Source organism: Rhinatrema bivittatum, chromosome 9, assembly GCF_901001135.1.
Source record: "Rhinatrema bivittatum chromosome 9, aRhiBiv1.1, whole genome shotgun sequence".
NCBI classification, from domain to species: Eukaryota; Metazoa; Chordata; class Amphibia; order Gymnophiona; family Rhinatrematidae; genus Rhinatrema; species Rhinatrema bivittatum.
In genome coordinates, this window is record NC_042623.1 from 14,968,799 (window position 1) to 14,983,483 (window position 14,685).

Sequence of the window (14,685 nt, forward strand, 5' to 3'; positions counted from 1 at the left end):
GAAACTTATTTTTAACATCTTTACCTGTCATTAGGTAAGAATACATATTTTCTAACAAGCACGCTGCTAGCAGACCAAGGGAACTTTTTTTTTTTTTTACTGCCATCTCGGCAGCGGCTTACGTAATTTATATGCCATGCACTGCTTTCAGTGGCTAAACAAAACAGGTCCTGTGGCCTCACAGATTTTCAGGCACCTTGCTCCAAGGCAACAGAAAGAATGGTAGAGTCTATCTATGGCCTTTTCAACAGCCTTTATATGGAAGTTCTGCCAAAAAGAGCCTGCACAAATAAAGGAAGATCTAACTGGGTGGCCCTTTGCATATTGTACAAACGTATCGACCTCTGTTCGCTGGCAGGATTGCAGGTATTCACCTTTCGACTTAAATCTATTCACGTGCATGCATAATTTCTTTCAATTAAAAAAACACTCCTACTTTACTGGCATGACAAACATAACAGTTTGTCAAAGGACGTGAAACGCATAAATCGATCATAATATACAGCATTGTCCCTTTCTTTGTCATCCTCTGTCTAACTCTCTTTTTGTTGACTTCTCTTTTCCTTTTTTAGGATTTAGCTTCGGAAACTTTGTTGGCAGGACGATTTGTACACGTGTTGCTGCAAAGGAATAATAAAAGGGTAAATTTTCCGTAGGACTCCTAACTGCAAAGTTAAGAGCCGACTTATCAGCCTGCACAAACCCAGCAGATGTACAAAACCAAGAGGCTTGCGCACTTGTGGGGGGGGGGGGGTGTGCATGGACATTTTTTTCGTTTTCTTTTGATTTTCTGTTTTGTTTTTGTCTTGTTTTGTTTGCTATTCGTTTCATTTCTTTTCATTTATTTAAAATGAAAATAAAAAGAAAAGAAATTAAAAAAGGAAAAAATAAAATAAAATAAAAATGTTGAGCCTTGTCAAAAAGAAAAAAACTAAACCCTCCAACCAGGCCACCTCCAAACAATCCCAGCATTTTTTTTCTTTTTGTTCACAGGTTTGGAGTGATCCCTAGTGGCTCCTGCCTCACCTGAGGAAGGATTTGAAATGACGCCAGCAGACCAAGGCCGGTGTCATTGTTAATGACAAACTCGCACCGGCCTGGGTCCGTGTCTGGCCAATGCCATTTTGTAAGTGATATATTAGCAATGGCGCCAGCCTCGGTCTGCTGGTGCCATTCCTATCCATACCGGCAGGGATTTCTCCTGCCCCATGAAGTAAAAAAAAATGTGGGGAGAGGCCAGAGAGTTAGTTTGGAAGTGAAAATTTTATTTGATCTTTTTTTTTTTTTTTTTTAGAAAAGTGAGTTATAAAAGTAAATGCAGGTAGAAGTGGAAAAAATGTAGTACCATGGTCATTCTATTAAGGGCAAGTTGTACTGCGCCCTTGGTAAATATTTTTGCATAACACACTTAAGGCCCTTTGTAACACCCACATAAAACTTCACTGAGCTGCAGGCAAGAATTTTATTGCATGGGCCCCCTTTGTCTTTGAAAATGTACCCCAAAGTGCTTAAAAATTGCATTAAAGGGGCCTGATTTACTAAGGGAAAAGTCCTTGATAAATCATGCTCTAAGTGGTAAAAAAAAAAGAAAGAAATTACAAAGTCATTCTCTGTATTTCTGTTTTCATCTGTCTCCCTCTCTCTAGCGCTCTCTTTCCAGATACATTAAACACTTGAAAATGACCAATAAACCTTTTTTTCTTCCTGAAGATACAATAGGAGGTGAGATATGCGCTGTTCTAGCATGCCATGGAGGAAAAAAAGTATATAGTAAATAATGAATTACGATCGCCTATAATAAGAACATCATCTAAGTGATACTTACAGCAAGTGTGGAAAGGCATGGACTTACTAATTATAACCCAGTGTCACTAAAAGAGCAAAGAAACTGAACTAAAGAGCTTTTAATAGAACTCGGGACTTGTCCAGCTTAAGGGTAATGGCCACACTGGGAGTGTTAAACTCTTTCAACTGTGTCTAAGTGCCACTTCTGTTTACTTTAAGGAAGGAAACTGCCAGCTCTGTTTGTTCAGGGAGCCTCGACCACAATGTCTCTGATGGATTTCCGACTAGTAAAAGAGCAGCAGGTCGGGACTGGGAAACCAGAGGTTTATCACTGGATTATACTGACCCGAGAGAAAAGCAATCAGAGGCCACTTTGCACGTCTCCTGCGCCATGTTAAAGCAGACTGCGGGAGGTTCCCTTCCAGCTCTGCGAGGCAGAGGCTATGGGAGGAGAAATTCGCAAACCGAAATTAAGATTCCACTTTTAACCAACGCCAGGCAGCAGAGGGGAATAAGTGGACGGTTTTAATGGGATCGCTGTCACGTTTCCTCCTGGCAGCAAAATTCCTGGCTGCACTCTGGATGGGGAAATTGCATTCCTAGCTCGGTCATGAACTTTTGCTTTACCCCAGTGACATTTTAGTTTAATAATATTTTGCGTCACATAACACTTGCAGGCACAAAGCTATATCAGAGGAGAAAGATCTCGGGAGATTCCTGGCGCAGTTTACATCATCGGCAAATGATGTTTTCCACAGATTAATAATATCAGAAGTTGAATCGTAACAGATGTTGTGCCTTCTATATCTAATGTAGCCTATGGGCAAGTCTGCATTCAGAGTAATAACACACACTAGGCCTCAGTGCTACAAAATGCAAAGGACTGCAACAGATCTCTGTTGCATCATATTTACAGCATAAGTAAAATGTTGTGGGTCTAATATTTCCAGATATTTGGCCACATATATAGAGCCATGGAATTCTGCAGAATGGGGGCCTTATTGATTGCGAGAAGAACTGAGAGGGGCTTTTTAAATCGACATTTCGTTTGACATACCTTTTAATTTTTTTTTAAGTATGCGGAGCTTCTCCCCTTGCTCACCTCTTATGTATGTGGCTACAAGTAAACTAGAGAGAACAGCTCCTGCTGTTTCCTAAGACAATCGGAACTTACAAGTATGTACAGGCAGTGGGGCAGAACCAGGACCGGATCAGTCTGTTTGGCTGACCTAGGATGAGGGGCGACCCTAGTAGTGCCTCATAGAAAATGAGGGCAGAAAAAACACCCAATGATCCATCCGGTCAACCCAGCAAGCTTTTTTTTTTTAAGGATGGTAACTGCCACTCTGCAGGTTACCCCCTTGCCTTCTATTAAGGATAATAAGTAATAACTGCTGCGTGCACGTTACTCCAGTTGCCACAAGTTACCTCTTTTTTCTTCATTTCCAGCTTTTAGCCGTTAGGGAACCTCTGAGGTAGATATTCATAAATAGTCGGATAAGGCTTTCAAGGGATATTCAGCAGCACGGCTATGCTGCTAAATATCCCTGGTTCAGTAGCCAGAGAAGTCTTATCCTGCTACCTTTAGATCTGCTATTGAGCAGGTCTAACGTATCTGGTTAAGTTAACTGGATAAGTCTGACTATCGGCACTTATCCGGCTAAGGAGGTCATTTTCTATCCCTGTGTGATAGCTAGATAGGGGCGGAGTCGGGACCCGAAGAGGAGGAGTCGGGGAGGACGCGGCGAAAACTTCACTGGCGGCGATAAGCGTTCATGGTTCATTTGTTCTTGTCTTTCCCATCTCTCTCAGGAGGGCTTTCATGCATCCACCACCCACTCCGTGATGAAATACTGCTCCTGAGTCTATTCCACTGGAGTTTCATATAATAATGACCCCAATAGTTCTACAGGGGTTTTTTTTCCATTGGAAGAGGTTTGATTCCTATGCATTATCAATACCTTTTGGGTATTTAAATGTCTGTATCCTATCTCCTCCAGGGTATACATATTTAGACCCTCCAGTCTCATCTCATAAGTCTTTTGTTGCAGACCCCACACTATTTTTGGTTGCCTTTCTCTGGACTGTTTCCATCCTGTCTTTATCCTTTTTGAGATACACAGTTCAGATCTGAACACAGTACTCCTGATGAGGCCTCTCTAAGGACCTGCACATGGGCAATTATCACCTCCTTTTTCCCCTACTGGTTATGCCTCTTTCTATGAATCCCAGCAGCCCTCTGGTCTTACCAGCGCCTTGTCGCAGTACTTCTCCTCCTTCAGATCATCAGACACTATCACGCCAAGATCTCTTTCCTGATCCGGGCACATCAATCTTTCACCCCCATCACATAGATCTCTTTTGGATTTCTGCACCCCAGATGCATGACTCTGCACTTTTTGGCATTGAATCCCAGCTGACAAACTTTCAACCACTCCTAGAGCTTCCTTTCATCACTTTTCATTCTCTCTACTCCTTCAGGCGTGTCCATTCTGTTGCAGATCTTAGTGTGGTCCACGAAGAGATAAACTTCTCCATCTAACCCTTTCACTATGTTGCTCATAAAGACATTGAACAGAACTGGCCCTAGAACCTATCCTTGAGGCACTCCAGTTATCACTCTTCTCTCCTCAGAGTAGATTCCACTAGTCATGATTCCACTAGTCATGACCTCTCGCTGTCATCTGTCAGTCAACCAATTTGTAATCCATTCTACCACCTTGGGACCCATTCCCAGGCTTCTCATTTTGTTCATGAGCTCCTATGCAGGACAGTGTCTAAAGCTTTGCCGAAATTCAGATAAATTGCATTGAGTCCTTTAGTTATCCAATCAAAAAAGTCAATCAGATTCATTAGTCATGACCTTTCTCTGGTAAAACAATGTCACCTTAGATCCTGTAACCCACTGGATTGTAGATATTTGACCAGCCTTTCCTTCAGTAGCATCTCCATTAATTTTCCCACCACCAAGGTAAGGCTAACCAATAGGTAGTTTCCAGCCTCTCCTCTGCACCCACGTTTGTGAAGCAGGACCACCAGCACCCTTTTCCAATCTTGCGGTACCATGCCCGTTTCCAGAGATTTATTACATTAATTCCTTCTGCGGACCTGTCAGTACCTCTCTGAGCTCCTTTAGTATCTTGGGATATATCTCATCAAGTTCCATGGCCTTGTCCACTTTCAGTTTTGCTGGTTCCCTTTTCTCCTTTTAACCTTACATCTCTGGCTTTCTTCCTTTCTCTGATATATCTGAAAAATGTTTTGTCGCTTCGCTTTACTTCTTTGGTGTTCCTTTCTTCCACTTGAGCTCTTGATTTCTTTCCTTGTCTCTTTCAGTTTCACCAGATATTCTTCCTTATCTTCCTTTTTTTGAGTTCCCTTGTACTTTTTTTTATCTTTTTGCCTTTATTTCTTCAGCCACTTCTTTAGAGAACCACATTGGTTTCCTTTAGATTTACTCTTATTTACTTGTCTTACATAAAGATTAGTTGCCTTAATAAGAGTTCCTTTTAATTTGGCCCACTGTTGTTCCATTTCACCCAGTCTTCCAGCTCCTCCTCCAGGTATCTCCCCCTTTTAACAGAGTCTGTATTTTTTAAATCTAGAACGTTGCTCTTTGTGTGAAGTTTTTCTGCCTTGGCTGTTATATCGAACCATTCTGGGTGATGATCACTAATGCTCAGGTGGGCACCTAACTCGGATGAAAAGATACCTTCTCCATTTGAGTGCCAGGTCCAGTGTCACTCCTCCCTTCGTGGGTTCCATCACCATTTGCCTAAGCAGAGCTCTTTGAAAGGCATCCATCGTCTCCCTACCCCTTACAAATTCTGCAGCAGGGATACTCCAATCCACATCCGGGCAGATTGAAGTCTCCGACAAGCAACATTTCTCCCTTCCTTCCCAGCTTTTGGATGCCTTCAGCCAGATCCCTGCCCAGTTCTCCTGTCTGATTTGGAGGCCTGTGGACCATGCCACGTTCTGTATGGGTTGGAAGCTACATTCCAATTCCACCGACTTCCTTCTGCCACCCCCTTCCTCTAATTTAAACGCCTGATGACATATGTTCTCTTGTTTCTAACTCCTGCCACAAACAGATGTAGGGCCATCTTTATCGTATAGTTTTTTTATTATTCCTTACATGGCCCCAGCCCCCAATATATCCAAATCATTCTTCTTTACACCAGGCTTTCAGCCATACATTGAAGTCGCCCATATGGTTCAGCCTTTCCCTTCCCTTTCCATGAACAGGTAACACCTCTGAAAAGGCAATGGTCCATTGCCATGTGCCCAAGCTGCTTCCCCAGAGTCTGGAAATCTCTCTCTCTACTGTTTGGATGCTGTTTCTAGCAAGGTCATTGGTGCCCAGAAGGATGATAACATCTGGTGACCAAAGGTTTAAGGGTGAGTGCTGCTCTGGCTGCATTTCATATGGAAAAGCAGGAAATGCAAGTCCGTAAATACGACGATGTCAAACTCAACTTTTCCAGGCAAAATGGAGAAATGGAGAAAAAATCAGTCGCCCTAGTATCACTGTATATCACGACAGCTGCCAGGCTATGGCCACCGTGAGAGTCTAGGATGTTAGCTTTATTTTCCCCAATCTCCTGTCCCTCATCTGTTTGTTCCATCTCTCGTCCTCGTACCTCCCATCCCATCTACTTCATTTTGGTTTCTCTCCTTTAGTTCCTTTGTCCTCCAGCAATCAAGTCACTCACATACACACCCTTCTTTTTTCAGTTAACAGCATTAATATATTGCGTACAATCATTTGGTTTCGTTATACGTCCGTCAGTAAGACAAGCATACCTGCATGAAGCAGTAAAAGCACAGTAGGGTGTTCATTGTAGCAGAATATCTGCTCATAAATTTGGACCAGAAAACCACAAGGAAATTCACATCATGTTTGCAAAGTTAGGCCTAGATTTATCATAGTTAGGGTTATTTTTGAGTAACCACAATGCATGTTAAATTTATTGTGTGTGAGAGACTCTGTATAAGGCTTCATATTAGTCAACTATTTATACCACTGTAGGAGGGTTAACAAGTAACTTGAGGTGAGGTTTTGGTGATGGTCTAGAGTTTGGGGGCCAGATTTACATGCACAGACAGAGGTACGAACAGCATAGTGCACATCAGTGAAGGTTTGATGTGATTTGGCATGAGGAAAGGGACACAAAGATGAGATTTCTACAGTGTACTCTTGCCCTAGCTTGATGCACTCTCTTATCTAATTTTAAAAGCCGCCCTGATGTGCACGTATCTCCTGCACATACATCTCACTCGATTTCAAAAAGGGGCAGGACATGGGTGTGGCCAAGAGATGTGCACATAAATTGTGAAAAATAAAATCCATTTTGGAGGGGTTTAAGGGGTCTGGGGTAACTGGGAGAAGTGCAGGCTATTAAACCAGGGGGGTTTGGAGAACCTAGCTCAATACTGTGAATGAATTGGTGAAATAGGTCATGGCGTGGATGTGCGCTGGTTTTAAAATACCTTGACTTACACGGTAGAAATGGGATTTGTGCACCTAGGCGTTCACCCACTTAAAACTGGCCGCACATGAGCATGCACTCAGGCTATTTTTAAAATATGCAGGCACAAGTTATACAACTGCCGCATCCCTGAGCGCTCACCGATGCAAACGCATCAATGTGCACCCGCGCAACGCTTTGAAAGTTACCGTCCCTGGTCCTGACTTGCTAATCCTTTATTCTCATTCTCTGTCTATGGGGAGAAAAAAAAAGTTAATAAAACAGGCCCTTAAAAGCAAAACAGTCCATTAACGTCATAGTTGCATGCGTATTTCTCAAGGCCTGTGAATACAAAATCTGCCAGGATGAAAGATGGTGTGTATGCTCCAATTCTTAATTTTAAATTAGTTTTACTGTGACTGCATTAACAAAAACAACAAAATGTTCTGGAGACAGCATTTCTGCTATGTCCCATGCCAGACAGGCGGTTCTTCTATGACCTAAACAGAATCAGGGGAAGGCTTAATATTTCCTGCCTTTGTGACGGGCCTGCTAATTACATCTCAGTTGCGCAGCTCGCGGAGTAACATTTAAAATGAGCTGGTGTCGATGCCAGGTTTTAAGTTATTGTGGTGGACTTGTTTATACGGTCGAGAAAAAATATTTTCTAAACATGAAATTCCTGGGCGCCAGCCAAACGTTGAGGGAAGCTCCTTCTCCGGCAGCCACAGGCACAGCATCGAGTTTACGTGCATGGGGATCTTGTACCTGAGACCTGCAGTCAGTTTCCCCTGCACCAGATCACCCCGGTAATAGCATAACAGTGAGAGTGACGTGCACGGTATGTGCGGATTTTCTAACAATTCTTACCCTATTACTGAAGTGTAATGCCTCCCCGCACTGAGATCCTTACCAAGATGCAGTACACTGTATCACCGGAGGTTGCTGCAATGGTTCATTCCTGTTTCCATAGGATAGCATGACCCCCCCCCCAGTGCAGGGGTTAGCAACGTGTTGCACATGTGCCATCGGTGGCATACGAGGCCATTTTTAATGGCACGGCACCAGCAGCACAAGACAGCTGAGCAGAACTCCGGCCACGGACGCCGTTGCATCAATCAAGCAGCTTGCTATGGGCTTGCGATACTCCCCCTGCCACCCCCACCCCTGCCGCAGGAGTTGCGTTTAAAAGAACGTCATCTCCTTCTGCCGCGGGACTCAGTCTTCTCGCAGAACTTATTGCGAGACTGGCCCCGTGGCAGCAGGAGATGACGTTTGCTACGTGATCCCGGCTGCCGTCCACCCCAATATTTGGCATGGCGCCATGGAGCCCATCCCGTGACGGTGGTGAAGAGACAGAGAGGCCTGGCAGGCCACTGTGAAGCCCATCTCATAGCGGCTCAAGATAGAGGGAAGAACCTGAGGCCACCAGTGGACCCTATCTTGCCAGCAACTGAAGAGGCCCAGGCCTTGAGAATGCATGCGTGTGGGGGTATCTGTCTTGTGTCTATGAGACAGTGTGTGTGTTTTTATGTGTGTGTGTGTGTGTATGTCATTGCACGTGGACAAGTCAGCATGACTGTATGTGTAATTGCAGGTGAGAAAGAAAGCATATAATCCATGCTGTAGTTACATGATGTTAGGCTCCATATTAGGAGCTACCACCCAGGAAAAAGATCTAGGCGTCATATTTATTTATTTATTTATTTACTGATTTTATATACCGTCATTCGGTGTAGCCATCACAACGGTTTACAACAGCAATAAAAAATACAATAAAGTAAAATCGCAATAAAACAAAACGGTTTACAGCAGTAATAAAAGTACAATAACGTAAAATCGCAATAAAACAAAATACATTAAAAATTATCTTGGCATAAAAAACAACATAGTAAAATCGACATAGTGGATAATACATTGAAATCGTCGGTTCAGTGTGCTGCGGCAGTCAAAAAAGCAAACAAAATGTTAGGAATTATTATGAAGGGAATGGTGAATAAAACAGAAAATGTCATAATGCCTCTATCGCTCTGTGGTGAGACCACACCTTGAATACTGTGTACAATTCTGTTTGCCGCATCTAAAAAAAGATATAGTTGCGATGGAGAAGGTACAGAGAAGGGCAACCAAAATGATAAGGGGAATGGAACAGCTCCCCTATGAGGAAAGGCTGAAGAGGTTAGGACTTTTCAGCTTGGAGAAGAGACAGCTGAGGGGGGATATGATAGAGGTGTTTAAAATCATGAGATGTCTAGAACGAGTAGATGTGAATCGGTTATTTACTCTTTCAGATAATAGAAGGACTAGGGGGCACTCCAAGAAGTTATCAAGTAGCACATTTAAAACAAACTGGAAAAAATTATTTCACTCAATGCACAATTAAGCTCTGGAAGGATGTGGTTAAGGCAGTTAGTGTATCTGGGTTTAAAAAAGGTTTGGAGAATCACATGATGGGGTGAGCATGTGAAGACATTTTCTTCTGCTGCTCTGGGGCCCCACTCCCCATATCCATTTAAATTAGTCCCTTTTACTGCGGCATTTTTATAGACCTGCCTTGTACAGTGCCCGATTAAGGGTACCTCCTTTCTGGAAATGGCATTTGAGCAATCCTAATTGCTGTGAATGGCCACAAAATCAATTTGTAAGGAGAAACCCAGGCCAACAGAAAGCAAGATGGCTGACACTGACAGCAATCCTCCGTCTCCACGACTGCCTACGAGCTAGTCTGATGATATCGCCACGGTCATATTATCCGGTGATGGATGAGAAATAGGGTAAGATCCATTCCCGATTTGATGATATTCAATCCTGTTGCAAGATGCTACTAGGTGCATAACAGAGGCAGAAACGTGTATCGAAGAGGCAGAGGAGCACATACAAGCTCTGGAGAAAGAGTTGGCGATAGTCAAGGTGACTGCATGAATTTAAAGTGGAGGACTTAGAGAACTGTTCCCAAAGGAACAATTTAAGACTTATCGGATTGCCCGAGTCGATCTCACAATGAGATTTACAGGAAGACCTGGAAAAATGGCTGCCACAGGCATTCAATTCGGCCGTAGAACTTGAGGCCTTGCAAACAGAATGAGCACATCGCTTGGGGACAGGAGCAATGGGCAGAGTAAGCCACGATCGATGATTGTGAACATTTTAAATTTTCGGCACAAAGAACTTTTATATCACTACCGTCAACTTCGGATGCTACAGTATGAAGGCCAAAGAGTTCTGTTTTTCACCGATTATTCAGCGGCGGTGTCTGCTCAGCATAAGACCTTTTCAGCAATATGTTCCAATTTGGTGCGCCACCATGTAAGATTTATTCTTCAATTTCCCACGAAATTAAAAGTGACTTTTAACAATGCAGTACACTTCTTTGAAACAGCCACGGAGGGAGACGTTTTCTTTCACTCCAGGCTGAAAATAGACAGAAGATTGGTCCGAATTTGCGATTGCTGTCGATTGAGGAATTTTGGCGAGGAAGTTTTCTTTATGGAGTCTCATGGCACTAAGCACTGCATTAATCTTTGCTGGTCCTTGAAGGTTTATAATTTTGTAGTTTCAACGCTGTTGTAGTGGACTACTGAGTGGTTTGAATACATTGATCTGTCAGTTTACTGCAGTTAGCACAATGTTAGGCCAGTAGGAGTAAAGGGCAGTGCATCATAAGAACATAAGAAATTGCCACCCTGGGTCAGACCAAGCGTCCATCAAGCCCAGCATCCTGTTTCCAACAGTGGCCAATCCAGGCCACAAGAACCTGGCAATTACCCAAACACTAAGAAGAACCCATGCTACTGATGCAATTAATAGCAGTGGCTATTCCCTAAGTAAATTTGATTAATAGCAGTTAATGGACTTCTCCAAGAACTTATCCATACCTTTTTTAAACCCAGTTACACTAACTGCACAATCTACAAACTCCAGAGCTTAATTGTGTGTTGAGTAAAACATAATTTTCTCCGATTAATTTTAAATGTGCTACTTGCTAACTTCATGGTGTGCCCCCTAGTCCTTCTATTATCCGAAAGAGTAAATAACCAATTCACATTTACCTGTTCTAAACCTCTCATGATTTTAAAGACCTCTATCATATCCCCCCTCAGCCGTCTCTTCTCCAAGTGTGAGTGAGAAAGCATAAATGTGCATGAGAGCATGTGTAAGTGTATGAGAGAACATATTCAGGTGTGTTAATGACAAAGTATGTGTGTGTGAGAGAACATATATAAGTGAGTAAGAAAGCACGTGGTGGGAGTAGGAGTGTGTGTGAGAGAGGGTGTATGAATAAGAGAGAGAGAGAAGACTTTTTTTGTCTGCATAACTCCCCCCACCCTGCCTAATTGATGGCCATTTCAGGGCATCTAGAAATCAAATGTTTCCAGATGTGGAGAATGAAGGATTTTTTTTATTGCTTATTTTAATTATTAGTTGTTGCAAGATGTCTGCTATTTTCAAATATTTTATTGGTATTTGGAAACTTTTTAAAATTTTATAGATGAGTTTTTAATTATTGAATGTTCTAGTGGTCAGATATTTTTAAATCTTTATTCTTTTAATTAGTATAGTTTTCCTATAATGATGTTTTATATTTCTTGATTTTATTGGTCTTGTATGAGGAATGTTGCTGTTTTTGTTTTTGCATTGTTACATCGCAGAGTCTGGCTTTTTACATTTTCCAGTTCAGTTTGTGTCTGCATGTTTCTATTTGTGCTTTATGGTCTATTTATTCTGTATTTGGTGAGGGTCTGTCTGTGCTCTGGATTTGTGACAGACGTGAGGTATTCTGCTAGTGTACAGTTTCTATGTTGGGATCCATAGCAGCTTGGCTTGTTCTTTTTTTCCTACTAGATGTAGTGGTGTTTTAGGACCTGGTGTAACATTTGCAGTCCTGCCTTTTCATAGGGCAGGTTGTTAATGTTTGAGTGCTTGCAATTAGTGCTGTTTTGGTACAGGAGGTTTATTATAATTATCATTTTAATTCAGTTTACTCATGGTTTTCTGAAGACCAAGCCCACACACAGCATACGTTATAATAGGCCTAATACCATATGGTGTCTTTTTTACGTTTTTGCAGGGTTTTTGGGTTGGTACCACAGCAGTGCATGGAAATATAATATACTGTACATGTTGTAAGATATATTTTTATCTCAGAAGATTATACTTTGAATATCCTTGTCCACGTAAAATCTGTTAATATTAATGCATAACTTTTAACTGTGTTTAGGGAGGGCCAGGAGCAGAGAGGGGTGCATGGCTGTAAGTTTGCCTAGGGCGCCTAACACCCTTGTACCAGCCCTGGTGATAGGACAGTACAAGAATTACATGGGGGGATATTTCCAGGGTAATCAACTGATACAGCGCAAGGAAGATTTGATTTGATTCAGACACTTTTCAAGTTTGGTCAAGATTACCCAAAAAAAAAAAACAGACATACAAGGAAAATTAAGTTAAAAAATAAGTTGATTCAGAAGGGATTAATGTTAGGATTCTTCTATATTTGCAAAGCATTTATAGCCTAGTTTTCTCAATATTACTTTCTATAATGTTCATCCTGTGCGCCTCCAAGGCATCATATTAATAAATAAATATATATATAGCTCGTGGTTCACATGCTGTATATGTTAAGCACAAAGATTAATCGTGCAAAACTCCAAGCTTTAATAAATTGGACCTGTGCTCTATAATTGATTTAAAAACACACGTGACAGCTTCTTCCCCTACTATCTCAGGAAGCTGCAGAGAAACACAGGCTAATTTGTGGTGAATGAATTTCAACCTATTGCTCCCACAAAGAGGGCAATGAAAAGCAGAAATAGACTTGGTTTGTGTTTTCAGTTTGTGGTCTGATAGCTTTTACCTCAGAAATATTCAACCATCTGAACTGAAATACAGAGAGAGAGAGTTGAACAGAACTAATGAGTGCATTACACCCGAGAGAAAAGATCAGGAAACCAGATAAGCAGTCCAAATGTTTATCTCTGATAGCCATTACAACACAGTCTGCCCAGGCAACAAAAGTCAATCAGTTCTGAACCTGACATTTTTACCTTTCTGGCTTATGGCTCTCTCCCAACCGTTAGGTTAAGTCGGTCCCTTTAAACGAAAGGGAAGCTGCTTCCTGTGTGCCCCCCCCATGCAGTATTACAGAAATTATAGGAGAGAGGCTGACCATCCAGCTCCAAGTCAAAAGGGACAGGCTGGGTTTAACCCCCACTGCATGCAGGGAGATGAACTTCTGATTTCCCTAAACATTCCCTGCTCCTCCAGCACTGGCCTGGCAACCGGCGAACCCTAAAACAAAAACCAGTAGGAGGCAAGTTTCAGACCGAAACTCTGCTTTTGAGTTGCCCAGTACTATGGTGTCCCGTGTGAAGCCAAGTGACCCTGCAGCTTCCACAGTCAGAGGAGTGAGACTGGGACGCCAAAGCTCTCTGTTCCTCCCCCCGCCAGATGCAGACAGCAGCAGCAGTAGAAAAGACTGGGAGGGTGAGAAGGAGAAAGGACTGGGGAACGAGAGGCGTGAGATGAGAAGGAATCATTTGAGGGGTTTAGAGAGTGGATTGGCTGAGGGGGGCTGAAAGAGGAGATCGGACTGGGGTGAGAAGGGGGATGGAGAGGGGATTGGCTGTGGGGGGGCTGAGGAAGGAGAGGGGCCGGAGGGCGAGAGAGGGAATCAGCTGGGGGGATATGAGATAAGGTCAAAGGCGTGATAGAGCTTGGAGAGTGAGAGGAGATCAGTGCGGGAGAGAGTGAAAGAGAGGGGATCAACTCCAGGTGTGTATGTGAGTAAAGGATCATTGCTAGGGGTGTGTGACAGGGAACACACAGGACTTGTGGAAGACGTTTCCCTCTAACATGGTGAAATGTTGGCTGCTATGCCTTTAACCTACAGGATATTGGCGACAGTTTCTGCTGTGCATTCCTATGTATTCCTTGAGTGTCGTTAAGTTGCACAGAAATATAGGCCAAGAAAAACAAACTTGTAGGTGATGCTTTTTTTGGACAAACTTTTCAGAGCTCTGTTCCGTTCATTAGGTCTACGCAAAATCTACCCGAGGACCATATTCAAAGTGTTTTTCCTAAATAACTTTTGAATTAGCCAGAAAACCCTTACATTTACGTCTGACCACTTTATCTGGAACAATTCTGTACAGCTAAGTCATTACAGGGGCATTCTGGGGTGGAGATGACATAGCCAGATAACTTATCCAGCTAATTCTGATATCCAGAGTTATTCGGCTAAGTCTGGATGAGCCTCAGAGCAGGGTTAAAGTTATGCGGGAACCACGTATCTGGATAATTCAACCTTAACCAGCAATATTCAAAATACGGTCAGCTGAGTGGCAGAAAAACTAAAAGATAAAAGAAAAGGTTTGCATGCCTGCCAGCCCAATTCCCCACCCTTCCTAAGAAACTAACCAATGTTGCACCAAAG